Source organism: Hyaena hyaena, unplaced genomic scaffold (genome assembly GCF_003009895.1).
Source record: "Hyaena hyaena isolate Hyena2069 unplaced genomic scaffold, ASM300989v1 scaffold_472, whole genome shotgun sequence".
In the NCBI taxonomy this organism is placed as follows: Eukaryota; Metazoa; Chordata; class Mammalia; order Carnivora; family Hyaenidae; genus Hyaena; species Hyaena hyaena.
The window spans coordinates 1466924-1481328 of NW_024081106.1; the positions used below are offsets into that span (position 1 = coordinate 1466924).

Consider the following 14405-nt stretch of genomic DNA (forward strand, 5'->3'; position numbering starts at 1 on the left):
AAAGAAAGAAAAGAAAAGACCCTAGAAAGGAACTTTAACCAAAGACCAATAGGAAGACATTTGTAGTTGAACAAGTTGGGTTTATAACTCCTTTCAGTGAGGGAAAAGCATATTCCAAGGAGAACCGGAGGGAATGTCAGGAACAGGGTATTCAAAAGAACCTAATATAGGATTTAAGCTTTGGCTGATGGATTTGAATTAGAATCTAAGAATAAGAGGTTTTCTCTAATTGGATGTTGTCAGCAAGTAGATACCTGCAGTTCATCCATTTTATCCTTGGGGATCATTCATGCTGAAAACAATATTTTAATGAACAAGTAAATGCTTATACTATGTTACATCTACTCAATCAAATAGCATTCTGCAATAAAAATTATGCACGTAACAACAAAAATGAATCTCAAATGCTAAGTAAAAAAGAACTAGGCAAAAACAGATGTCTACTATACAATGCATTCATACACAATTCTAGAAAGAACATGCAAGCTCATCTCTAGTGACAAAAAGCAGATCAGTGGTTGCCTAGAAAGGAGCAACCTGGAAAGTCAGGGGAAGATTTAAAAGTGGAAGGTTTAAACTTTTGGGTATGATTGTTCAATAGCATGATTGTGGTGACAGTTTTAGATGTGTATACATAGGTCAGAACTTATCAAATTGCAGTTTAAAGATGTGAAGTTTATCATATGTCAATTATATTTCAATAATTTGATTTAAAAAAGGATAATTCATTGTTTATTTAAGCTTTAGACACCATTACTTAACCAGAAACTACACTCAACCAATATCCTCTTTCTTCCTCGATAGACATTAGAATTTATATCTCAATCATCATACACATATTTTTAATGGAATGGATTTGAAAGTAACCTGAAAGATTAATTGCAAGTTGACACTTATACATGAGTCTCTTATGTCCCCATAAGTATCAAGATAAAAGAGCATTTTCTCCCTTTCATATATTGGCAATGTTCTGATTGTTTACTATGTTAACACTGATTAACATTAAAACATAAAAACACTTATTAACATATAATAAATTACAGGCTTAAGTTTACAGAATCCAAGTAAGAAAGTTCAGAGTACATTTTTGTCTTCTTAGACCAACAGTGATTTTTGTTCTGCTTCTCTACCCAGAAATCTTGATTCCTACTCACTACAAGATGTTGAGAAAATTCTTATCTTCCCTATACACAAAAACCAGGTCATCAAATACACGGTCTCTAAGCATGGAGTTTATGAGCCCCAACCAGACTGGATAAAAAGACTTTGCTTTACCCAAAAGGCAGATTTTTATTTTTACAGAAATATATTTTTACTTAACCATCAGAAAAATACATTATGTACGTCGTGTTTAAGAAGTGGTTAGCACAGGAGCGTCTAGGTGGCTTGTTATCCAACTTCGGTTTAGGTCATGATCTCACAGTTAAGGAGTTCAAGCCCTGCATCCGGCTCTACGCTGACAGCCCACAGCCTGGAGCCTGCTTCAGATTCTGTGTCTCCCTCTCTCTGTCCCCCCCCCACTTGCATGCACGCTCTCTCAAAAATAAATATTAAAAAAGAATTGGTTAGCACAAAACAACTTTTTGAAAGATTTCAAAACATAGGTATAAAAGGTTTTTTTATCCTTTACTACTACCTCCCAGTTTTATTGAGATATAACTGGCATACATCACTCTAAGTTTAAGGTATATGGCATGATGGCTTGACTAACATGTTTTATGAAATGACTGCAATTAAGTCTACCTAGCATCCGTCAACTCATAGATATGATAAAAAGGGAAAGCAAAAAAAAGAAAAAGTTTCTCTTTGTAATGAAAACTCTCATTCTCTCTCTTAACAACTTCCTTATATATTATATAGTAGTATTTGCTATAGTCATCATGCTGTACATTGCACTCCTGTTGCGTATTTATCTTATAACTGAAACATACCTTTTAACCACCTTCCTTCAATTCCTTCTCCTTCCACTCCCTACCTCTGGTAACCACAAATCTTATCCCTTTGTCCAGGAGCTGGGTGTTTAGATTCCACATATAAGTGAGATCACACAGTATTTGTCTTTCCCAGGCTTATTTCATTCAACAGAATGCCCTCAAGTTCCATCCAAGTCGTACGTGGGAGGTCTTCCTCATCTTCTATGGTGGAATAACATTCCATTGCATAAGTATACCACAACTTCTTTGTCCATTCATCTGTCAATGGACACTTAGGTTGTTCCCATGCCTGAGCTATTATAAATAATGCTGCTATGAACATGGGGATGCAGATATCTTTCTGAGTGATTTTTTTTTTCTTTTCTTTTTTTTCTTTCTTCTTTCCCAGAAGGAGAATTGTTAGGTCATTTGGTAGTTCTATTTTTAAAATTTTGAGGATCCTCCATTTTGTTTTCCATAGTGGCTGCCCCAGTTTGTAAATTCAACTACAGTGAGAGGTTCCTTCTATTCTACATGTGCATCTACATGTTATCTGTTGTCTTTTTAATGATGGCTTTCTAGCAGGTGTGAGATAATATCTCATTATGGTTTTGATTTGCATTTCCCTTACAACTAGTGATGTTGAGCATCTTTTCATGTACGTGTTCACCTTTTGTATATCTTTGGGAAAATGTCTGGTTAGGTCTTCAGATATTTTTTAAAATCCCATTCTTAATTATTTTTTACTGTATAGGTGTAAGAATTCTTCATATATCTTGGATATTGATGCTTTATCAGATAAATGGTTTGCAACATTTTTTCATCTGGCTTTTCACTTTGTTAATGGTTTTGCTGTGCAGAAGCTTTTTGGTTTGAGGTAGTCACACGTGTTGTTTTATTTTGTTGCTTGTGCTTTAGGTGTTATCCAAAAAATCATTGCCAAGGTCCAGGTGAAGGATCTCTTTTCCTACGTTTCCTTCCAAGAGTTTCATCATTTCGGGTCTTGTGTTTGAGTCTTTAATCCATCTCCGGCTGGTTTTGTGTGTGGTTTAAGATACAGGTCCAATTTCATTCTCTTACATGTGAATATCCAATTTTCCCACCACCATTTAAGAGATTTTCTTTTGTCCACTGAGTATTCTTGGTTCTCTTGTCATATTAGCTGACTGTATATTGGGTTTATTTCTAGACTCTCAATTGTGTTCTGTTGATTTGTCTATTTTTGTGTCAGTGCCATACACTGTTTTGAGGACTATAACTATGTAATAAGGTTTGAAGTCAGGAAGTATAATCTCTACTGCTTTGTTCTTTTTCAGTATTGCCTTGGCTATTCAGGATTTTTTGTGGTTTCATGTAAGTTCTAGAATTGTTTTTTTCCTACTTTTGTAAAAAATGCTGTTGAAATCTTCATAGGGCTCACACTGAATCTACAGATGGCTTTTGGTAATATTGACATTTTAATAGTATCAATATTTCCAAACCATGAACACATGATATCTTTTCATTTATTTGACTTAATTCTTAATGGTTTAAGGAAACTGACTTCATGCCATATGCATCAGATTATATATAAGTGTCTAGCAATATCCTTTCGTGTTAGGTATTTTCAGGATCACTTTGTATGGTTTCTCTGCCCCAGCTTTAACATTAAATTGAGATTTTCAAGAGGAGAATAAAGACAATGCTACTGCTCATAATTTCTCATTTCCAGAGGTCTGCTTCTCCCTAAATATTGGATCTCTTAGGTTTAGAACATAATGACTTCCCATTACAATCACCAGAGTTCCCTGGGTGGCTCAGTTGGTTAAATGTCTGACTCTTAATTTCTGCTCCAGTCATGAATTCACAGTTTATAAGTTGGAGCCTACTTAGTATTCTGTCTCCTCTCTCTGCCTCTCCCCTGTCTTCTCTCTCTCAAAAATAAACTTAAAAAAGAAATTGTTAAGGAGTGCCTGGGTGGCTCAGTCGGTTAAATGTCTGACTTTGAGTCAGGTCATGATCTCACGATTCAGGAGTTGAAGCCCCACGTCAGGCTTTGTGATGACAGCTCAGAGCCTGGAGCCTGCTTCAGATTCTGTCTCCCTTTCTCTGCCCTTCCCCCACTTATGCTCTTTCTCTCTCTCTCAAAAATAAACATTAAAAGAAATTGTTAAGAATCACCAGGGAGCTTTGAACATGTTAATGATTAATTTTTAAGGTTTTATTTTTGAGAGGGGGAGAGAGAGAGAGAAAGAGAGAGAATGGGCAGGGGACTGGGCAAAAAGAAAGGGAGACACAAAATCCCAACGGGCTCCAGGCTCTGAGCTGTCAGCACAGAGCCCGATTCTCAGATTTGAGAGTTCCTCAAACTCAGGAACCGTGAGCTCATGGTCTGAGCCAAAGTCAGACACTTAACCAACTGAGCCACCCAGGTGCTCCTGAACATGCTAATGATTAAATCCCAATCCCAGAGATTTTAATTTAATTGATCTGATCTGGATACTAGTAAAATTAAGAGCTCCAAAGGTGAATATGCAGAAAAGCCTGCAAACCACTAGTCCATAGCCAGTTACACAAAGTTTGGTCAAGATCAGCGGCCAAAGCATCACTGGTGAGCCTTCTCAGATTTCATTGTAGATTTACTCATTGTCAAACTTACTCATTTGGACAAGGTAGTAATGTTGACTAAAAAAAAAAAAAAAAGCCAATCTCAGAATAGGTTAGTAAATGCCTTATTTGTTGTACTACTGAGGACTATAGCCTGGGAGACAATATTTCAGATTGCTCTGTAGCTTGTTAGTTTACAAGGGATCATATGCAGGAAGGAAAAGGAAAAGGGACATATGGGTTTATAAGCAGTTCTGCCAATACTTGTGCCTCAAAAGGTATAATTTTCCTGGTTGTAAATACTAAGGTTTAACTGATTTCCAAATAGACCCATGAAAGACCCTTAGATAATCTTAATACATTGTTTCTATCATATCTGATTTTTCAAAATTAGTGCCTGCATGCCTCTGCTTAACTGGCTCTCCAGTTCTTCTTGTTTTTTGTTATCTCCTTAAGGTCACTTGAGATGGTCATAGACAGCTGACAGCAGTTTTAGAGCACACCCAGTGACCTAAGTGTACTTCCATTTGGAGAAGCACTGGTCTAAACATACATACTCCAATGGGACTCATTCTTAAAGGGAGCTCGAGTACAAGTCCTTCAAAGTGTGTTTTTCAAGACACCTTGATTTTTTTTTTTTTACTTGTAGAATCAACTTTCATTTTTCACAGAAAATAAAAACCCACCCTGCTTGTAGTGTAAGTTTTAATAAGATTGTCTGGAGCACATTTAACAAATTTACCACAAATGAAGCTCCCTGAGGCAGATATCTACAACTATTTTTAATAAAGGGGAAAAAAGTCCTCTCTAAAGTTGCATATTTGAGAAATTGGGAAAACAGAAAATTGCTCTTGTGAGGATCACACAACCCCATTACATATTAGAATAGCCTTAATGGAAGGAAATTTCCACAAGGGGGCAGTAACCCACCAATTCCAGTCTGAAATGAAAGCTAAGCTTTTCTTATTTAAAGATAAAACAGGCCTTTCTGAACTCATTCTAATATACAGAAAAAAACCTATTAATTCAAATTAACTTAATTACTTACAGTCTGATATCATTTTAGTTGCTTGATTAGTTTTCATCTTAGTATTTTTAAGGGTGTTATGCATAGTGACTGATTTGACCCCTAAAGATGTTTTATTCTATTTTCAGAAGTAGGTCTTCTAAAAAAAAAACAAAAAAAACAAAAAGAAAAAAAAGGGCGGTTAAATTTACATAACTGATGAATATTAAGTTTTTACTTTCTTAAAAAGTAATGGATTCACACAAATATGTATAACTAATTTAAAAAAAATTTTTTTAATGTTTGTTTATTTTTGAGAAAGAGAGACAGAATGCTAGCAGGGGAGGGTCAGAGAGAGACACACACACAGAATCCTAAGCAGGTCCAGGCTCTGACCTGTCAGCACAGAGCCTCACACAGGGCTTGAATTCAACAGTGAGATCATGACCTGAGCCAAACTTGGACCCGCTTAACCCACTGAGCCACCCAGGCTCCCCTGAACTAAGTTTTTAAAGGGTTGATAAGCAGTTCAAAGGATAACCTTTTCAACTAATGGTGCTGGAGCAATTGGATGAACTTTGACCTATATTCACACCTTATACAAAACATTAACTCACATCGCAGATATAAAAGTAAAGCTATAAAACTTTTGAGGAAAATCCGTGGGACTTGGCATTTGGTACAGAATTTTTAGGCCTGACAAACATAAGCACAATCCACAACAAGAAAATTTGTAAGATTGGACTTTGTCAAAATTAGAACTTCTCCCTGGGGAAGATGTTGTACATGAAAAGACAAACTGTATATTTCAAGAAATCATTTAGATGCCACATATCTGAAAAAAGACTTGTATCCACAATAAAGAATTCTTAAAACAGTTTTAAGGAAACTTATCCAGTTAGAAAACAGGCAAAAGGCACAAATAGACATTTCACTGAAAATGATATATAGATGGTAAATAAGGAAAACATATTCATATATTTTTAGCCATTAGGAAAATGCATATTGAAACCACAATGAAAAATCACCGTTCTCTCAGAATGGCTAAGATCAAGTGTCAACACCAAATCCTGACAAGAATGCAAAAGAACAAAATCACACATACATTGTAGCTATGTGGTTCCCAAAAGCCCCATCAACCGAGTTCTAGGGCATTTATCCTAGAGATATGAAATAGGTTTATGTTCACACAGAAACATACACATGAATATGTATACATTGTATTCATATTAGCCCTAAAATGAAAACAACCCAAATCTGTCAACGAGTGAATGGTTAAACAAACTACATCCATCCATACCAGGAAATACAACACAACAATAAACCAGCTATAGTATAGAAACAAAGTAGGAATGTATGTGAAAGCCAAAGGGATCCCCAGGGAATTATGAGGCTTTTAAAAGTTGACCGCAAAAGGTTTTGAAACATATGATCCCATTTATTAGGTTCCTAAAACAGCAAGCTTGTAGAGATGGAGAACAAATTGGTTGGTGGTATGGGTTAAAGATAGAAAGAATGAAAGGGGCTGGCTGGGGCTCTAAAGGATAGGAAAACGGATCTTTGTGTAGAACATTCTGTATCTTGATCGTGTTGGTGGTTACACGAATGTACACATATAAGGAAAGAAAACGCACGCACAAAGTAGTAAATGTAAAACTTGTGAAATCTGGGGGCACCCGGGTGGCTTGGTCAGTTAAGCATCTGACTTTGGCTCAGGTCATGCTCTCAAGGTTTGTGAGTCTGAGCCCCTCACTGAGCTCTCTGAAGTCAGCTCAAAGCCCTCTTAGGATCCTCAGTTGCCCTCTTTGCCCCTGCCCCACCTTGCACCCTCTCACTCTCAGTCTCTCAAAAAATAAACATTTAAAAAATGTAAAAAATAAAAAACTTGTGAAATTTGAGTAAAACTTGTGACTTGTATCAATGTCAATTTCCACGTTGTCAGGCAAGAGACCACCACTGGGGAAAAATGGGTGAAGGCTATTAGGAACTTCTGTGTTTCAATAGTTTACAACTGTGTGTGAATCTAAAGTTATCTCAAAGCTAGAAATAAGATAAAAAAACAGTAATGCCTCCTTCTAGCATACAAAATATCCACAGAACATAAAGTTACAATTCAAACTATTAAACTGTTTACTCAATCTAGTCATTTCTTAATGTCTGTACCCATTTGATTGAGGATATGTGCATGTATAGTTGTATTGTTTTTTTAACAATAAAGTAGTCACATGAGTAAATTATTTTTTTTTAATTTAGCATATAGTTACCCCCAAGTAAGTTTGTACCCCCTCATTTGTAACAGCTGAATACCATTTCAGTTTATGGTTAATGGCTGATGGGTAGGTTTGATTTTTGGTAATTTATGTTTTCCCATTCTATTTGTATCTAAGATACAAATGTAAGGAGGCTCTTCTGTTCTCTGTCAAATAACTCTGAATTAAAATTACAGCTTTAAATCATGTGCACACGAAACATTTTAATCAGTAGGGCTTCTAGGCAGGATGTTAGTGGCAACAGCATATTTTTAATACCTCTGAATCCACCAGAAGAACCAGCAGAGCAAGGAGAACAAAACAAAATATATGACTAAACAACATGATGAGGTAACCCCATGAACCCCAAGTTGAGCAAGTGGAACAAAACTACCAGGACCCAGAGGAAATCACCAATTGTCTCAGAGGACGTGAAAGAAAGCCAAGAGGATTTCCAGAGACTCTAACAGCTGGAAAGCTTAGAAACGCAACTGGTAATGGATAGGCAACCCCTAAGTTGGTGCAGAGATCTCAAGAACATAACCATAACCTAGAGCAGCAGCTGAAGCCTGGAGAGGGTCCCCAGATCTCAGTCTGTGGGGAACAGTGACAATGGCAAGAGCTGATGGAGAGAGTGGTCTGTACCCTGTGAACCCAGCAAATTAACCGCCTCCAGGGCAAAGCCCTGACCTGGGATGAAAATTCAGGAAGCCAATTATAACTTGAGCTGGACAAGGACACTGAGGCTCAAAAGAAGATTAGATACATAGGAGGAGAAGGCTGGTCTCAACAAGCCCAAGTACAGATAATTTCTTTACCTTCCAGTTCCAGAAATACCAGACGCTGTGCAGGTAAAATAGGAAGTCATGGTTCAACCTGATATAATCTTCTGGCCCTTTTTACTAGTCAGTTTCTTTCTACTCAAATCCATCACAATACAGACAGACACTCAGCAAATCGTACCTAACATTTTCTTGGGAAATAAATGCTAAGAGAGCATTCTCCAACTCTTACCTGGGCGTCAAAACATTGATCCGAAACATCACCGGTTCTTAATTCTGCTTAGCTTTTTATTAGGGGCAGGGCTTCCCTCCTCCCACAAAGAGGTATAAACTCCACCTTTTCCCAATCAACCATTGCCTCCTGCTATCATAGAGACCTCGCTTAGTATTCTGCCCGCCCCACCCAGAATTAACATATTCATTCTCATTCCCCCTCTTTTGTTCTCTTTCGCTGCCTTCTATTCCACCAGCAGATATATTTTTGTTTGCTTTCTTCCCATGTTTTTAATTTTTTAATGTTTTATTTATTTCTGAGAGAGAGAGAGAGACAGCGTGAGCAGGGGAGGGTCAGAGAAAGAGGGAGACATAGAATCTGAAACAGGCTCCAGGCTCTGAGCCAGCTGTCAGCACAGAGTCCGACCCAGGGCTCGAACCCACGAACCATGAGATCATGACCTGAGCCGAAGTCGGACGCTTATCCAACTGAGCCACCCAGGTGCCCCACTCCACACATTTTTTAAACCTTCTACTTTTAGTATGGTGGTGAGTGCAGAATATATTGAGCCTCAAAGACAAAATCATGTACAGGACAAAATGGACAGGAATCTAATTAGTAGGTGCTCTGATAATGTAGAAATGATGAGATTAAGAAAGATGGGAGAATGGGAGGAAGAAAGGTATCGCATAGAATGAGCTTACGGACCACTTCATCTATAATGTCCCAGAGTCGCAGGATATTGTGTGTAGACTTGAGCGTAGGCTGTAGGCATATTTACTTAATGTTAGTATTATATCCAGATGAAGGATGATGGGGAGCACAGGGAGGGGAAGAAAGAGAATACAAGCTAATGTTGTCTTAGTTTAGAGACAACGACGACTGTCTGAAGAAAAAGAGGACTTTATATCAGGAAGCCATCAGAAGAAAATCCAGCCTTCCTATAAATACTGTCACACCAGAGCAAAAGTAACAAATACAAATAAGTTGGTGAAAGACAGATATGTGCATACAATACATAGCAGAAAATACTATCACCAAAATAAAACCACACAAAATTCTCATGTCAATAAAAGTAAATGAACTTAATTCTCTTATTAAAAGAAAAGATATTGCCAAATTAAATCACAAAGCAAAACTAAATTCTATGCTGAATGCAAGACATATTTCAGAAAGGTTTAAAATAAAAGGATGGAAGACAAAATGGTGAGTAACAGATAAAAAGATTTCTATATGGATTAACAAAGCAGAGGGTGAACACCTGATGTACGTGCTCACATTTTTACACTTAACAGGTGAGGTGTTCGCACTCGTGCAAGCTTCTTTGAAAGGTGTTCACATGGCTAGTATATTTGAACACGTAAAGAAACCACTTTTATATCATTAGAAACAGAAATGGTAACAGTGAGTGAAAGAAGAAACTAATAGCATCTACATTGAGGGCTGAGAAGAGTCACTGTCATGTGGCGATCACATTACCAGAAGGCCAGCTGTGTCTAGTTAAAATGCCTGTGCCTTTCCACTGAAATCATGTGTCACTCTAGGAAAGTGTGTGCTTCTCACAGAGCTATCATCAGCTGTACTATTGCTGTCTATACAGTCTGAAGCGTCTGACTTTGGTTTGCCTTCATATAGTCATACCGATGGTCACATTTTTCTCTTTAGAGAAGCTATAATATTGCAATTATATTTTGGATAATTTGGTCCTAGACAAATAATCTTTTTACTGGAATGGAGGAGGGGGCAAAACGGCGGAGAAGTAGGGAACTCCGTACATTGCACTCGCCCCCATAATCTTTGACATGCACAATTTCTTCACGGCAACAGTATTTACACTTACCCAAATGGAACTGAACAGTTGGTATATGATGGTATACTCACATACTGGAATACTATGAAACAAAATTTTAAGAAACAATTGCTATATAAAACAGGGGGGAGATACATCTCACCAACATAATTTTAAACAAATGAAATCACACCAGAAGAGCATGTGCTATAAGGATTGAATTAAATATTGAAAATGTTTTCAATATTAAAATTGAAATATAAAAGGATACAAGAGATCTGTATGATGAAAACTATAGAAAACTTATGAAGGAAATTGAAGAAGACACAAAGAAATGGAAAAACATTCCATGCTCATGGATAGGAAGAATAAATATAGTTAAGATGTCATTACTACCTAAAGCACTCTACACATTCAATGCAATTCCAATCAAAATTGCACCAGCATACTTCTCAAAACTAGAACAAACTATCCAAAAATTTGTATGGAACCACAAAAGACCCCGAATAGCCAAAGTAATACTGAAAAATAAAACCAAAACGGGAGGGATCACCATCCCAGACTTCAGCCTCTACTACAAAGCTGTCATCCTCAAGACAGTATGGTATTGGCACAAAAACAGACACATAGACCAATGGAACAGAATTGAGAACTCAGAAGTGGACCCAAAAGTATACAGCCAACTGATCTTTGACAAAGCAGGAAAGAACATCCAATGGAAAAAAGACAGCCTTTTTAACAGATGGTGTTGGGAGAACTGGACAGCAACATGCAGAAGAATGAAACTAGATCATTTTCTCACACCATGCACAAAAATCAACTCAAAATGGATAAAGGACCTGAACGTGAGACAGGAAACTATCAACACCCTAGAGGAGAAAGCAGGAAACAACCTCCTTGACCTCCACCGCAGCAACTTCTTACTTGACACATCCCCAAAAGCAAGGGAATCAAGAGCAAAAATAAACTGTTGGGACCTCATCAAGATTAAAAGCTTCTGCACAGCCAAGGAAACAACCCAAAAAATTAATAGGCAACCAACGGAATGGGAAAAGATAGTTGCAAATGACATATCAGATAAAGGGTTAATATCCAGAATCTATAAGGAACTCACCAAACTACACGCCCGAAAAACAAACAACCCAGTGAAGAAATGGGCAGAAGACATGAACAGACACTTCTCCAAAGAGGACATCCAGATGGCCAACAGACACATGAAACGATGCTCAGCATCCCTCCTCATCAGGGAAATACAAATCAAAACCACACTGAGATACCACCTCACGCCAGTCAGAGTGGCTAAAATGAGCAAATCAGAGAACTCTAGATGCTGGCGAGGATGTGGAGAAACGGGCACCCTCCTACACTGTTGGTGGGAATGTAAACTGGTACAGCCCCTCTGGAAAACAGTGTGGAGGTTCCTCAGGAAACTAACAACAGAACTCCCCTAGGACCCAGCAATAGCACTGCTAGGAATTTACCCAAGGGATACAGAAATGCTGAGGCATAGGAGCACATGTACCCCAATGTTCATAGCAGCACTCTCCACAATAGCTAAAACATGGAAAGAGCCTAAGTGTCCATCAACAGATGAATGGATCAAGAAGATGTGGTTTATCTATACCATGGAATACTCCATGGCAATGAGAAACAATGAAATCTGGCCATGTGTAGCAACATGGATGGACCTTGAGGGGGTTATGCTGAGCGAAATAAGTCAGGCAGAGAAGGACAAATATCATATGTTTGCACGTATAGGAGGATTAGGAGGAACTTGACGGAGGAACAAGGGGGAGAAGAAGGGCGGAAATGGTGGGGGAAAGGGAGAGAGGCAAACCATGAGAGACTCTTGAATGCTGACAAAAACTGAGGACTGATGGATGTGGGGGGGAGGGGGGGATGGGCATGGAGGAGGGCACTTTGGGGATGAGCACTGAGTGTTATGTAGAAACTAATTTGACAATAAACTATTTGTAAAAAAAAAAAAAATCTACTTAATGAAGAGAATTTGATAATTGAGAGGTACCATGAAAAGAAAAGAAGTAAAATGATGTGTTAAAAAAAATTGAAATATAAATTTCAAAAATGTGATAATTAGTGTCAGGATATATTAATCACCAGGATGTGGTTACCTCTGTGGGAGAAGGGGTTAGAGTTGGGTCAGGGTAGGCAATACTGACACCTGGATGTGGGAGTATCTTTACTTTGTGTTATGAAATACATCTTTCCTTTGACAATATCTTTACCATGTTATGTTTACAGACCTCTGGGTAGGAAGATATATTCGTGGGTCAAAATGTGGAACTGTATACTTTCACTATGGTCCCAAATATTCCTTCAGATATACTTTCCTGCCTTATGGATTCCAGAAACCGCTGATCCCCACATGATCCATAAATTACGTTCAGTGAACAGTATTTTCTAAGATTCAGGAAGTTAGCTCAACTGATCTCTTCTAATTATATTGTTCCTTTGTGATACACATTTATTTTCCTTATTAAATATGAATTTTCAAGCCAATTTAATAAATATGCTCCTTTTCAAGTGATAATAATCTTTTGGTGTTACCTAAAATATCAGCTGGTCTGTCCTTTGTCTTTCAACATGACTCTACGATTTATCAAAACATTAAATTAATCAAACCATGATGTATGTAAATTATGCATAAAAAAGCTAACAAAAAGCATGCTACCATTATTTCTTAAAAAATATATAAGAACATAAAACAGATACAGAGGGAATAAAAGAATGAAGACACAGAAAAAATAATGGAAAGAACAGAGAGCAGGTGAATTAGCGTTTGAGGGCTTCTACGAGATTCTGGACTTTCTGCAATTTTCAAATTGGTAAAATAATTTTTTTAAAAAGAAGGATGCTGGCCGTAGAGGGGCATGTTCATTGACCTGAAGTGCAATTTTGCAGCTTTTCCAGATGTGCAGGAGAAAGCCTGCCTCCAACCCTCCACGGGAGAGTCTGTGAAGACTTGGGAGAAAGGTTTGGATATTTTTTGTTGTTGTGTCTCTGCAGTTTAATTTTTCTCCTCTCTTATCATAATATTTTGTTTTCTCTTCTTTCTCTCTCTGATCCAGTCTTTGCAAGATCTTCAGCACTTTGCTAAAGGAGACGAAAATTCCAGCCCAGTAGGTATATCTTAAGCGGAGCCCAGTGACTCAAGAACAACTGGTGATGTCAGAAGCTGAGCTAGTCCAGGCTTCTGCATCTGCCTCTTCGAGAACAGACTTCTTTTCCTTTTCAGCAATTTTCTTATTTTCCCTACGGCTTAGAGGAATCATCCTCTCCCCTGTATTTGTTAGAGAATTGGCATCAAAAATATTGTCAGCTGGCGACAGTGCCGAGGTCGGCTTCTCTTCGTCCATCCTTTCCTCTTATTCTCCACCGGGACCCCGAAGGTGGAATCCTGCTTATTCTCAACCCAGTGGCTGGAATCGAGCGCCCAAAGGCCCAGGAGGAGAAATCTGAGCCCATGCACTTCTTGGTGTAAAATGTGGGGAGCTGTGATGGCCAGTGAGCTCGTCCCAATCATCCGCGTGGGATGAGGGATGAGGTCGCAGGCAGCCGGCGCGCTTCTTCTGGGCCGCCCTTCCACGAAGCTAAGAAATCCCGAGTAGAGTCTCCCTGGGGGCGGGGGCGGGGGGGGCGGGTAGGAAGGGAAGCCGCTTAAAGGATCTGAGTGGGTTTCGCTTTGGTTTTGAGGACGCCCCGCGCTGCATTCCTCCCGCGACCTCCCGGCTTCGGTTCGGGTCTTGAGCTACGTCCCAGGTTCGCTTTCAGACCCGAATGCAATCACCACTCGCACCCCCTCCCCCTTCTACGTCACCCCTGACTTCAGCACCCGGAGAAAGGCT

At 38.5% G+C, this 14405-nt stretch overlaps 1 long non-coding RNA gene across 1 annotated transcript in view; it reads left to right on the forward strand.

Moving 5' to 3' along the window:
- LOC120246595 overlaps window positions 1–13883 on the forward strand; it is a 34561-nt gene extending 20678 nt beyond the window's left edge. The window contains exons 2-3 of the long non-coding RNA XR_005532081.1: window positions 13462–13533; window positions 13629–13883. This is a non-coding gene — a long non-coding RNA (uncharacterized LOC120246595). The remainder of the gene's footprint in view (window positions 1–13461; window positions 13534–13628) is intronic.
- Window positions 13884–14405: the final 522 nt, after the last annotated feature.